General features: G+C 35.3%; 1 long non-coding RNA gene across 1 annotated transcript in view; it reads left to right on the forward strand.

The window, feature by feature from the left end:
* LOC123869171 overlaps window positions 1-13,608 on the forward strand; it is a 42,239-nt gene extending 28,631 nt beyond the window's left edge. Inside the window, exon 2 of the long non-coding RNA XR_006796828.1 lies at window positions 10,722-13,608. This is a non-coding gene — a long non-coding RNA (uncharacterized LOC123869171). The remainder of the gene's footprint in view (window positions 1-10,721) is intronic.
* Window positions 13,609-14,913: the final 1,305 nt, after the last annotated feature.

A 14,913-nucleotide genomic window follows, 5' to 3' on the forward strand; every position in this document is an offset into this window, starting at 1 on the left:
TCCGTCATATGCGTTGCATCCCGCAAGCCATATAATATGTACCAAATACGTAGATGATACCCACGACTTGGTCCAGGTAGATTTAGGTTTCAGACAAACAGACACTTTCGCTTAGTTCAAGTAGGTTCCAATAAACAAAAACATTGCTTGACAATTAATTTAATTTTTAATTAGATAGGTTCTTAAACCACCACATGCTTCTTTCCTTAGTAGGTATCTATTATAAGAAATGCGTCTGTCGCATTAGTGTAGAGCACCTAAATCTTCCTGCCATTCCCAGTAGCTTCTGCTTAGACAAATATCTACAGAAACTAGTTACGTGTTTCGACTCTAATGTAAGTAGCTTTTTAATATTTATCTCCTGTAATATATTATATACATGAGATGTTTTACGCCAATTTTTAACCCCCGACCCAAAAAGAGGAGTGTTATAAGTTTGACGTGTGTAGGTATCTGTGTATCTGTGTATCTGTCTGTGGCATCGTAGCTCCTAAATGAATGAAACGATTTTAATTTAGTTATTTTTGTTTGAAAGGTTGCTTGATCGAGAGTGTTCTTAATAATCGAAGAAAATCGGTTCAGCCGTTTGAAAGTTATCAGCTCTTATCTAGTTTTCTTATAGAGGTTTTTGTGTCGGGGGTTTTTAAATATTGAGTTATTGATAAAAGTAAAAAGAATAATTTTGAACTTACACAGTTTTATCTATGAATAAATTTCTTTAAATTCACATAAACTTGTGGAATCGCCGGAGTGAGAAGAGCGCGATACGCTATAAACTTGTCAACTGAAACTATTCCTGTGCTGTTTGTTTTGCTTTTGACAAATCACGTCCCGCGGCGGCGCCATCTTGCATTCCTCGAAATACTATTTGGACATAAAACTTTACACCAACATCTGGTAAGTATTTGAGTAAAGTTGGTAAAGTACAAAACACATCTGCATTTATGTAAAAATAAAAAGGTGATAAAATATAAAGACGAAGTAGATAGGTAGGTAGGTACCTACCTACATCAACTAAAACACAATGTCCTGATATTTACTCATGTGGTCCTACTTCGTAATGATATACTTACATTGCAATACTTAGTCAAAATATGTTTTAAGCGAATTATGTAAATGACAAATTAGAATAATAATATGCAACGTAGAGCCGATTTTTAAATCGTCAAATAACTTTTATCTTTAGGTTTTCTATACAAAAACTGTCAAAACCTCATTCTCCAGGCAAGTAAAGGGGTTTTATCGCTTCCACCCTCGCTTTAAAACGGTTTAGGTACCTAATTTTATTATTTAAATGCACAAATTCCTCTTCAAGTTCAGTTGAGGTTAAAACAAAGAAGTGGTCAACAAGATTAATTTACGAACGCTAGGCCTTTGTTACATCTAGACACCTAATAAAAGTAATTTATGGTTACATTTTGGTTTTTTTTGGCAGATATCCCTGGCAGAAAAGTGTTAGTCCCAAAAAATCATGTCTAACTAGACACGTGTATCCAGAACATAATCATGGATTTGTTGGAACAAATCATAATTCATAAATATTATATCTACCTACCACTGCCACATAACTCAGGCCCGGCTTCGCTCGTAATTCGTCGTGTGTGGCTTGCGTCTCTTCTATATCACCGTCATTGTAATTTTGCCTGGATACTCTATTATTAGTATAGAGAATTGAACTTTACGAGGTTCAAAAAAAGTTGATTCTTGATTGGTTTACAGGAAAGACTTATGCCGTTATAGCACTTGTAAAAAAGCAAAGCCTTACACGAATGTGATCTACGATAGAGTTGATTTCGGTAACGAGGTCCGAAGAAGTTGATGTATTACCACGATTCCCATTTTTCTAAGGAATACAGGGGAAAAAATAAAAAGTGTGAACACAGCTACTAAATTATCGTGATGAAGAATAGTTTATTGTGAGATCACGTGATTCTGGGTAATAAAGATCACGTTCCTGGAGTAATCTTCGCTCTCCAAGATATTGTTATATTTTTCCCTTGTTTGTTGTGATGAAAGATTGTTATTTTATCGCTCAACAAATATTGTATGCCTTGGTCCGGTGAATATACCTATACCTACCTACAAATTATAACAAGCTAACGTTCCTATAAAATTGAACTAGTTACCTAGGTAGGTACCTACCTACGTACCTAATCTTTTTTCATTTTTTTTGAACTAGGTATACCTGGGTATAGTAGGTAGGTACGTGTGGAAGTACTAGGTACGTATAGAATGGAGTATGGCATGAAAAATGCGGTCTGTAAAGTTAGGTAGCCAAGTATAAAAATATAAAGGTAGACTATTTCCTTGGCATTTAATGTGGGTACGTAATATTACACACACACACACATAACGTTGCTAGTGTATGTTTGTGTACTTAGAATAAAAAAAAAAACAACCAAAATGTGGACACATTTATCATCAATTCTGAGATAACATTTTATTCAAATGAGTAGATTTTTTGTCGCGATTCAAGTGGCTAGTGGTTTGAAAATTTTAAATAAAACCGGTTTCTTGTAGCTTCTGATAGTTTTTAAGATAGATATATTTTATGCAAATGTTTATCTATGGAGGTAATGACCAAGTATAATATAGACACATCCTATGATACAAGCTTAAGTAAAAATATTTCATACCTACTAGCTTTTTCTCCCAATTTTGGAGATTCTTTGTGTCTCGGAAGATTTTTGTTATTCTGGAATAGAGCTTTTAGGTATGACGTTCTCCTTTTAAAGCTGTAGGTATATCTACCTCATTAAAATCTGTAAAAAAAGTTCAAAACTAACAAACAAAGAAGTTTTAGTATTTATAATAGGTATTAACAGAAAGGGGCAACTCTATATATGGGAAATGGATTATAAGAGACATTATAATATTATGTGCAGTACGGAAACTTATGAGCTATCATGTTGTGCTTTTAGATGGCAAACTACATACTAATTAACAAACAAGCCAAGAAATTTATCACGACGAGGCGGATTATACGTAATTAATAGCACCCTCGGAGGTACCATGTGATGGTATCACTTGTGCAGTAGCAATGACCATTGAGGTATAGACCATAGAGGTACAGTCTTGATGGATTAAGCGTCGAATAAACGCGTCCACCTATCTATATTCATATATTTGGAGGTAAATATTAAAGGAGACACTGACTAACTGATATGATAATACATGAATAGCTAAACTGGCTGGGCCTAGAAACTTGAAATTTTGCATGAAGCTTTTCTCTATAACAATTAAATACATATAGTGAGGACTAAGTAAAGATTTTTGGCCCAATTGAAGGAAGCCAAGTCAGTTATGTAGTTAAATCCAAAAAAGCAATGGAACTCATTAATACTTTTATGTACATAAATAAAATATTAAGTAATACTTTAAATACAGTAGGTTTATTTGTGTCTCTATTGTTACCCTGTTAAAAATATTTTTTGTATGGCTAGAAAAGAGCAACTTGTTTTTTTTTTCTCATAAATACTTACTTATAATGGGACATGGGAAACTTTTTATCTCGAAAAATTAAAGAGTTCCTTCTGTATTTTTGAAAACCTAAATCTTTGTGAACCTAATATTAAAATAAATATAACGATTTTATTGACAAACAAAATGAAATCACGATTGTCGACTGAACTATGCAGCTAGGTTGAGGCCGTTTTGCGGGACATCATCGCCTCTAGTATATTGCAACTCTCTGGCTCTGACATATTATTATAGATACGTATAGGTACGATATTATACGCGAACGAATAAATTGCAATGTTGCCAACAATATCGTGTTATTCCTTTGGCATCGACGACGACTCGCTGATTTATTACGCCGTACCAACCTACAAAAGTTTTCGGATTAAATAGTTTTTCTCGTTTCAATATTTGGCAACAAAACTATTTTTTTCCTCCTCGTTGTATTTTAAATTAAGTATGTGAAATATGGGGGTACGTCCAATTGATATATGATAGTTTGTAATTAAAATAAAAAAGAGCGGAATAAAAATCATGCATTTTTAAGAACAAATTTACTAAATGTATACGTACGTGTACCTACTACGTAAGAGCAACCGCCGAGATTCTTGCTGATTTAACTCGATATTTCAAACCGGTGGCAGATGATGATTCAAAAGTACTTAGGTACTTACCTACTTGTTATGGTTTATTTTAATAAAAACATCTATCTATTTCTATAGGTAAAGTAAATTATGCATATTCTCACATAGCTAAGTTGCGATGTAAAGAAATTTAAAATTGTTTTTTAGTAAATAGCTTCACAGTTATCAGTCATCACTGAAACAATTCGCCCTAAAGCCATTTAACTAAAACCACGTAAGCGTTAACCTAATGTATGAACCTAAAATAGTTGCGCCGGGAACCCTCACATATTCGGCCTAATGGCGACACATAACAAAGTGTTACCGAAATAAATAGCAAAAAAAGGAAGGCTTAGAGCTCGCGCGGTGCTCGCATTAGTCGCGTCTAAAAATAAAATTAATCCGTGCAATGTGAAAGTTCACTATGACGACAATCTGTAAGGTAGAGCTAACAGGCGTCTTTTAGGACATAAATCTACTGATTTGTCAGTTAGGTCTCAGAGAGAGAGAGAGAGCCAGCGAGGGCTAGACCTTCGTTGTTTTATAAACGCTGAAAGTTTCTTTGCGTATTGTCCTCAACACATGAGAGGAACGATCAGCGACTATGAAGTTTGGGTCGTGGTGGCTTTTGGAGATAACAATACCTGGTATCCTCCGTCTGGCAGAATAACAGGTACCTAATGGCGGGATATAAGGCAACCTCCTGCCAGACACCCTTGAACTTCAGGGGGTTGCCACGACTCGAAGTGTCTGGCAATGCATGACGTGATTTCTAATATCTACCAGCTACCTACTTAGGTACTATCCCGACGAAAGTATAAAAAATATAATTTATACTTTGACGTAAAAAAATTCACACCTTTTTTTACCAAAGTACCTACCTGTTATCTCCCAAAGCCACCATGATCCGAAATTTTGAAGATTGGTTCATGGTGGCTTTGGGATATCCCAACGCCACGAACGGAACGGAACGGATGAACTTAGATTCTGTAGGCTGTACGTACCTAATCATATTTTTGTTTAAGTATACCTTACAATGTTTGAATTAGGTGTTATTTTTTCCATAGTGTCATGTTATACGAAATTTACGTTCAGCTTAAACCGTTCAAAATTTTAGCTTCACCGTCCAAAATCCTGATTTATGTCCCGACAGGGGGCGGATTGGAATTCAGCACGAAAAAACTGTTTTTGAACTCTTTTACCTACATATTTTTAACAAGTATCTACCTACCTAAGTAGGACATGTTTTTTTTTTAAAAATTCAGATACAAGTTAGCTCTTGACTGCAATCTCACCTGGTGGTAAGTGATGATGCAGTCTAGAAGTAGTAAGACGGAAGCGGGCTACCCTAGAAGGGGTATGGCAGTTTTTCATTACCATACCACTCCACTGGTTTCTACACAGCATCATACCGGAACGCTAAATCGCTTGGCGGCACGGCTTTGCCGTTAGGGTGGTAACTAGCCACGGCCGAAGTCCCCCACCAAACCAGACAAGTGATTTAGAAATTATAAAGTTCCGAACCCTGCTGAGAATCGAACCCGGGACCTCCCACTAATAAGACCACAGCGCTTACCAAAGGGCCAGGTAGGTCGTGTGAACCTACTTTTAGTTATTTGAGATTATTATTTAATGTTACCTGTTCACCTGACTTTGGGGTTCAGATCCAAAGGTGCCGGAATGGCGATCTCGCACCGGAAAGAGTAGCGTGGAGCAACACTCACCACTAGATGAACAGGCGACATCAGAGTGTCAGGAAATCGCTGGATTCAGGCAGTACGAGACATGGTCGTCTGGAAGTCCCTACAAACCTATGTCCAGCTGTGGACGTCTATCGGTTGATGGCGACGACCTGTTTACTAAATATCCCCATACTCCATAGTATGCTTAGGCATATCTAGTTATCTAAGATTACTTTGATAAAATATGATGTAGCGACACACAATAATCTAGTTTCTTCATTTTAGAGTCACTCGTTTGTTATCAAACTAGATCACATATAGCTTACCAACAGCCGTACTCCGTCATAGAAAACGTCTCATTTTCCTATCCATACTCTTGAATAAATAGGTAGGTGTCTTCTAAAACTTAAATTATTATTTATTAAAATCATATGATTTTGTGAAACCGTGTAGTCCCGTTGTCTACGTTACCCGTATCCACGTTAACGGGGACAACGGGAATTTGACTGGCATACAACATCAAGTAGCATCATAAACTCATTTTCACCACATCACCCGAGTACAATGAACGAAACAGAAATGGCGTACGGTCTCACACGTCACGCAGCCCGCATACGTCGCGGTGGGGATGAATTGATTGCACAGGTAGGGGTGGTATAAGCCCCGCCAAGTCCGCTTTTTAAAAATGGAACCCCAATTCCGATAGAAATGAAGAATAACTTTTTTATAACCTTTGAAATCAGGGTTTGCTACAAGCAACTGTGGATGATTCGAAATAAAATTAATAAATGATTTTAATAAATTCTACATAGTGTCAGTGACTTTGTCCGCGTAGATTTAGGTTTTTAATAATCCCGTGTGAACTCTTTGATTTTCCGGAATAAAAAATAGCCTATGTCCGTTTTCAGGACGCAAGCTACTTACTCAGTTTACTTACTTCTATCTGTTCCGAATTCATCAAATCAGTTAAGCTTATGGGCCCTTCTTTCACATTTTATAATATTATAGAGTAGATAGGTACGCTTTTTTACGCAAACTTTGACCACAAAAAATATCCCTATTTGCTAGGGATGATTTTATTCCTTTACATCGATGAGATACAGATATACCTACTTAAGGTACCTAGTGTATGTCTAATAACTATAGTTTTTAGGTTTGGTAAAATAAATCATCCTCTTTTACATCTAATCTTCTTACAATTTGCATACAAATTCAAGTATTTACACATTAATCTAATATGCGTTAACGAATGTAATAAAATCCTCGTACCAGTGGGGTGGGTGAATCTGAGACAATTTGCCGCGCGCCCCTCGTCGGTAAGCCCACCTATGTGTCTTTCTTATTGCCGGCTAAATCTCGAATATACAACTAAGATTAATTCCCGCTGAAAGAAAGGGTGTGCCAACCCTTTTTAGCCATTGCAACGAAAGTGTCGGTGCACAGGAAAAACGGATTTCGTGCAAATTGTTCGGACCCAATCCATCAAAGTAACCACGGGTAGGTTTGTTTAATTATGGGAAGTGAATGATCACAGTGGCGTTGATTCTGATGTTAAGCTCCGCTAAGAATGCATTTTTGAAAATTCAACATATCTACGCGGACGAAGTTGCGGGCATAAGCTAATATTGCAGTAAAACCGGTAGCATCCTAATTAAAATAAACATAACGGATTCGGAAACATGAGTTTAATTACCCATTTTTTGCGGTCGTGAGAAACATTTTGTCAATAAAATGCCGTTTAGCGATAATATTTCGCTGATTAAATTCCAGAAGCCGGTGTGGAATCAAATGATTCAAGCGATGCTAATGCTCTGTGTCTTATAATTCTGATGGCTGTTTAGATATCAGGAATTGAGTGATTGCAATGCAGTTTATACGAAGTCCCAATGCCGTGAAATTTATCTTTACTCGATCGGAATTACAATGGCAGGGTGCATGTACGGTCGGCTATACGAGATCGTGAATTATGACGTCACCGCACCGGTCGACGTCATAACTCTTGTTAATATCAATTTTTGTCATAGCATAGGTAGGTAGTACCTATAACTATATCTAGTACCTAGGTACGTACCTATGTTAGTGCAGGTTATATAAAACGGGTTGTTTATGAATATTTGAAACAGGAAAAACAGATTCTATCGTTGGCATTTGTTATTCTTCGGTATGTGTTCCACAAAACAAAACTTTTTATTTGTTTTATCGATGCAAAAATTTAATTTGTAGGTGCTGATGCTTGTTTAGAAAATGTGGGAGATTTTAAGTTTTTTATACCTCTTTATACTTCGGTACTTGAGTCTTGTGCAGGTCTTCTTTAGTTACCAAAGTAGGTACCTACTTACTTCGTTACATGACGTTTAGAAATACAAGTGTATAAAAATAAAATAATAATCGGTGCTGACCCTCAAAGGTACATCCAGTGTGAAAAAGGCGCCCCACTAACTGAGTTCTAAAATACAAGTTACTGGAACAAATTAATATTTTAATGTAAAAATAACAAAATTCTAATCTAAACTGTTAAGTTATATTAACTTAACACGCACCTCTAACTTTTAAGCAATTAAATATCCCTTACTTGAACGAAAACATCGTGAGGAAACCTCCATGCCTGAGAGTTCTCTATAGTCTATAGTAATGTTCTCAAGGGTGTATGAAGTCTACCAATCCGCACTGGGCACGCGTGGCAGACTATGGCCTAAACCCTTCTCTTTCTTAAAGGAGGCCTGCGCTCAGTAATGGGCTGGCAATGGGATGATCATGATGATTATAATATGAAGTTAAAATAAGTATACTTAAATTGGTAGCGCAACAGGGCGGTCGATATTCATTACAGCCACGGTAGAATGCGTGCAACCCTTATCAAGGGAAGACGCCCGTTTTTTCTCGGTTTTCCCAAATAATTTATTTAGCGGCCCGGCATCAATTTATCTCTGTGGGAGCTAATTTCGCGTCGGCCCGGTGGCTGGCTTGCGCATGCTGTAACTCAACAAATTGCGCGTCCTATAGGATTTATGGCCCCTCGCATTTGACGGAGCGCTTGCCGGTCTTCTTCCATTGTTCTTGATTGTACTGGTCAGTTTCTGCAAATAGAATTGGAATCAGGATGTTAGTACACAGTAGTTTAGTTCATTAACCGCGGTTTCTATTTCGGTAGCCTGGCTTATTTATAGTTTCTATACTGTTTTAAGGTTACTTTAAATCATGCTTGCACTGGTTTTCTAACATTTCAGGGATATTGTTACAAAAAATATTACTAATGTGTTATGGCATCAGTTGTTACCTATTGCTTAGTAGTTAAACGTTGACTTTTTGTTAGCAAGGTAGGTGTTTAGTTTCTGGAGGGACGATTTTGCAAACGTAAAATGTACCACATTTCTACAATCGCCACTGTAGATAGTCAATAAATAAATAAAAATCCCCCCTATAACAAATCTACTAAAGCGTGAAGGACTAATAGGTCCTACTTGTATTCACACAAATGAGAAGATACGTAGCTTTTCCTAGTTTCCTTACCTATTTCAATGACGCTGCAAAGATGAACTTAAAGTTCAGATTATGTGTAATGTGTAGTTAAAGCTTACTCGAGCTATACAGTGAAGCTGATATTTCTTTCTGCTGACTACAGTAAGCCAGACAGTCGTCCCGCTCGCGCGCTTTAGCGAACGAGCAATATCAGCAACGAGGGAATTATGCAGAGCTGTTAATATCTTTAGGATTAAAAAAAAATGAAAATGTTAAATTGAAACTTAAAGCTAGCCTTATCTGATTACTGTACAAATCATGCCCACGGAACAAATACTGACTCCATTTCTGCGCAGGACAGCCAGGCTGATCGTTTGTCCAAAAAATGTAACAAAAGTAAATATTATATAACAGCAGGCATTTAAAAATGCTTTACACAACCGGAGAAGGTTTTTTTGCACGATTTATCAATTTCTCTTATGATGAAAACCATGAACACACTCTGCCATGTTGACTTTGAATTTAATAAACCTTCATAAAATAATCTCTCCTCAATCTCCTTTCATAATAAAAGAATTTCTTCTAGATCTTAAGATTTCAGCAATTTCACATGACTACCGAATGAGTAGGAGAGTAGAATTGTTTTTATCCGAGCTATTTTTAACAGCTCTTTTACATTTTTAACAATTTTAATCATGCAGTTGTGTTATTTTTACGGGCATATCAAAAATTGGATTTATCATGTAAACTAATTCTGGAATTTTTATATCAAAGTTAAGTTCGTGTGGCATTTGTATGCTTATTGCATTAGCTTACAATCACTTATAATATCATCGTGTGAATTTAACTTTTGTTTTACGAATATAATTATGTCATTTTTGCATGAATAACAGCTTATTGAGCGATTGAGAATGAGAGAAAGCAATAGCACACTAAAATTTTAGCTGTCACACTTGCAACAGCTCCGATAGATATCCTTGCTCTTTGTAAATCAGCATATGCAAAGTGGTATAGCAATAAATCTAGCAGCTCTTGCTCGTTCTCGCATCATGTTACATCTTAATTTCAGAGCCGGCTCGGCGGAGCCTGCCTGCCTGAGATACGGCCTTTTATCAAATTCGCATTACGCTAGAAATTAACTTAAACTTTTAAAAATCTTTCGTGAGCGTGGGCGATAAATAATATGGAGCTGTTAGAATACTGACTCGGTTTACATGGCCTTGGGGCTCGGCGATGTTCGCATTTGATCCTTTTTTGTTTATGGCATCTTGAAATGTTGTAACGCAGGCATAAATAATATCCTTACAGCCCTTACAGCAACTATTTGTTATTAAACCGTTACAAAAAAATCGCTATGAATGAAATTATCTTATCTTAAAAAACATAAATTGCATAAATGAATGAATATATTTTGCTGAAGGCTTTTGTTTCGCGATGATTCGTTGCGTTTTTTTTATGATTGGCATTATTATTAATTTCGCTTTTTCTTTTGTTTCAGGTGGTCGTCGCGCGTAATGCGCTGTTGATCGGTAGGTGTAGCGAGTAGCGAGGTGTCGCGCGTGTGTTAGGAGTAGAACCCGTGTGTCGGAGACAAAGTCAGCGCGCTCCGTGTGTCATAGCATTCCGAGATCTCCCATTTTGTTCGCAATAAAATGTGCTGCGTGGATTGTCGTATTGCCACTTGATTTACTCCACTCGCCCGACTCGCTTTGACGTCGAGAGATCAAGATATCAAACTCGACTGTCGAATAAATTTTTGTGCCAGCCCACACGAACGCTTAGGCAATCGACTGCCGAAGATTTATCGTCAAAATTTCCCGTTAGTAACGCTTACCGAGCACACTCCGCGTATCACTATTTCACAAATAAAAGAACCAGTCGCGATATCATCGTCGACTATAAATTATATGATGCTCGTATGAAAAATACACGTTTCGATGTCCGCTTATTTATCGCTTAGCCTGAGTTATGTATGCGTTATGTTAATCCCGCTTGTTATTAAATAGACGTTTCTATTAATATTAATTAGCTTCTGTCAATATTTTATGAAAATTTCAACGATATGTAAGAATATTTTGAGGTCGTGCTCGGATTGAGATATCCGAGGGCGTGTATGGGCGTCGCGTCGTGTCGTCGCAGTGGCACAGCGTATCGCGCTAGCTGATCTGCTATCGGCTGAATCGGGACGGTGGCTGCTCCACACTAGGAATAGGTAGAGTTCCCGCGTTGTTCTGCCGCGTGATATATCGTTCCGCATCTCCCTGTATAAATCTTGAACGCCTGCTGAGGTACACGGGACATGGCCGCGCCGCAGCCTCGAGCTTCAAATGGAATTGTGTTTTTATTTATCGTGCGAATTGTGCCCCACTATCCCTCACTCGGTATCGCAGTTTATCTGCCAAAACGCGCAGTTGGATCGATGCAAATTTACCTCTAAGTTGCTTTGCCTGATACTTGAATAAAATACTGTTCTTATAAACTATAAATACTAATATGGCATTGATAGTGCAATTCAACACTTTTTCATTAGATAACTTTATAAATCAGCGTTGTAGCTGTAGATAAACTGGAACAGTATTTTATGTTACAGTAAAATAATGTTAGGGTTAGAGGACATAGTGAAAAATGTACAAATACGAATATATTGATCGTAGTCTTTACTTGCCACGATTGTTTCCTAAGTGGTTTCATTGATAAGTAGTGGGGACAAAGTAAATGGGTGACACGTTTACTGCATCGTTTTAATCAAACGGTCTTTAATATATTTTTAATTTATATGAGGTCTAAAAGGCCTTAGGCAGGTAGGATTCTTCTGTCTTTTTATCGTGGTTTTTTATAGGTGATTTTTAGCAGTGACGTGTAAACCAAGATAAATGTAAATATTTATAAAACTAGTATGAATTAAAAAAACTGATGTACAACGTCTGTATACGTTCACAAAAATATTAATGTCTAAACGAAAGATTAAAGAGATGAGCTGGCGTGGCGTAGCGTTATCAAGCAAAACTATGTTAGATTTTTTTAGATTAGGTATATTTTGTAATCGATCATAATTGAGAATCCTAAAAAAATAGTGTGAGTACTAATTAGATATGCTTGTGATCAAAATATTTTTAATATGGACTTTTTGGCTCTTGGATACAAGTCTGAACACATTTATGAGTAAAATAGCCTAATAGTGCTAAATTTGAGTCCATATTTCGATCATTGAATACAAGTCTAAACTCATTTCCAATCAAAACAGCCTAAAACTATGCTAAACTTGATCCGTTCGTTAATTCGGTCAAAACGGTACAAATACATTAAAGTTTCAACAGCTTTCATTCATTTTATTTATCCCCTCTTGTTTAATTTTAATGAAATTCTTGAAAAAATTCGTGCAATTATCTACACCATTATTTGCCAGTTTTATCTACCAGTACAATATACTAATTTAAAATTCAAATGTTTTATAATACCTATCTATGATAATACAAAGGTATTCAATTTATGTCATAATGTATTCAAGTTCAACTGTATAGGTAGGTACTTACCTATGGTTATTTATTAAAATTCCGAAAATTCAACATAAGTAATGAATCTAAATAAAACCTATCTATGCGATAAATAAAATTATACCAACATGATAAAGTATTATTAAAATTTAAAAAATGAAACTAAGCTTGCGTCACGCCAGGAATCTATATACGTAATTTAAAAGGCTTTAGTGTGAAAAATATTCCATGTTAGTCGATAGCTTAACTTATTCTTAGCTTACCTAATAGTCACTTAAAAATGACAAGAATCAAAACTAGTTGTGCCCAGTATACGAATAGCTAATTAAATAAGTAATAATATAATTTATTTTAAGATACAGTAGTGGTAATATTTTTGGATTCCTATAAACATATACGTAATTTGTCTCCTGTAATTTAGTACTTACTAATTGTCAAAAATTTGGTCGTGATTCTTTCGATTTTTTTATTGTCAACGAACGAAAGTGCCAAATGCCAGTTTTGTATTTTTAATTAGTAAAATTTTTATATGATTCAGTACACAGTACTATTTGAAACAGTTCCTTCAGTTTATATGCTGACGTTACAGTGTCATATTTTTAAATCCTGTATTGTTTTTATATTTCTTTTTTATTTAATTGTTTTTATTTAATTATTATTGTATAAAATGTCGGTCTATGGCGTCAATGTTTTTGTCCATTGTGCAATTAAAGATGCGATGAAATGGTTCTTCAATTAACCGTTTAACTCATAGGTCCACTTGCACAAGGATAGTTAACAACAGCTGATTAAGCGTTTTAAGTTAAACTTGATTTCAAAAAAGGCACAACATTAAAAGAGATAATTAAATCAGTTTAACTATCCTCGTGCAAGTAGACTTAAGACTATGTTTAAAATTTTGTATAAGATTAAGAAACATAGTCTAGGAGGTATTTTGAAGTGCAATAAGGTTTATTAATGAGGCTGATAAATTCACAAGCTTAGAATTATCTGCTACTACATACCTTGATACAGTTTATACTACTCCTTGGCTATTTAATGACTCCTCATAAGAAAGAATCTACGTCTAAGTTTTAATTTAACACTGTTAAATATTATATTGTAAATATTAAAAAACTTATTTATGAAGCTTCTTGTCATCTAACGTGAATTTATTCGGAATTCAAAATCGTTTCACTTGTTTTTAAACTCACTATTTTCGATGTTTATACAAATTATTTTATTTCTTTATCGTTTAAAGGCTAGGTGGCAGGCAATTAAAGTAAAAGTACTGTTAAAGTTTTTAACTTGATTGCCAATTTTAACGATAACCAGGGTTCCTGAATTGTGCATCTCAGGTTACCGTTAGTTCCTTCTGACTTCCGGTTAAGGTTATTAGAGTAGAGTTTTGATTAAAATTAACAAATCTTGAATTGCGCAGGTCGCTCGCTATACAATCCTACTTATTAAATTTACAGATTTTGACGGTAACCTTACTTTAATTGCCTGATAAGCAGCTGACCCTAAATTGTTTATTTATTAATCGAAGCGTGCTCATGAAAATATACGTAATTTTTGTCATCGGTCATACGTAAATAGGTAGGCCCAATTTATTGTAATATATCATAATTAATATTAATTAATAATAAATAAAAGAGAAATACTTAAAAACTCGAGGGAATCTAGTTAAATGATTTAAATGTTTGTGTTTTATGACTGTAACTGTGTGAAAAGTTGTGTAATTATTATACAAGTATATATACTTTATCATTTTATGAATGGAAAGCGATATTATATATAATTTTTTGTACAATATCGGCTATAGTGCGAGATGGATCTGCATTAAATAAAAATTCTGTTACTGTAAACAGTGCTATTATTTTTAATAACCTTACCTTAAATTCTAGTTTCAAAATCATTGATAATAATAATTGTCATGATCTCAAAATCTAAAAACTTCTCCGTAAGTAACTTCCTACATAAAGTCGAGCCAAGGTATTATTTCGTTCATTTTCCATTTTCTCCATTAGATACCTACCTACTACCTAAGCAATAGGTATACTTTGGATAATTGCAATGGTTTCAAGAATAAATAATTAAATTATAGGCAAGGCAAAAGGAGATTGGCGAATTTTGACCCAGCATTTTTAAAAACCGTTCAGATTCATAAGTTATTTAATTTTAATAATATTTTTCAGAGTATTTTTCTGTGTAAGT

The sequence above is a fragment of the Maniola jurtina genome, chromosome 10 (genome assembly GCF_905333055.1).
Source record: "Maniola jurtina chromosome 10, ilManJurt1.1, whole genome shotgun sequence".
NCBI lineage: Eukaryota > Metazoa > Arthropoda > Insecta > Lepidoptera > Nymphalidae > Maniola > Maniola jurtina.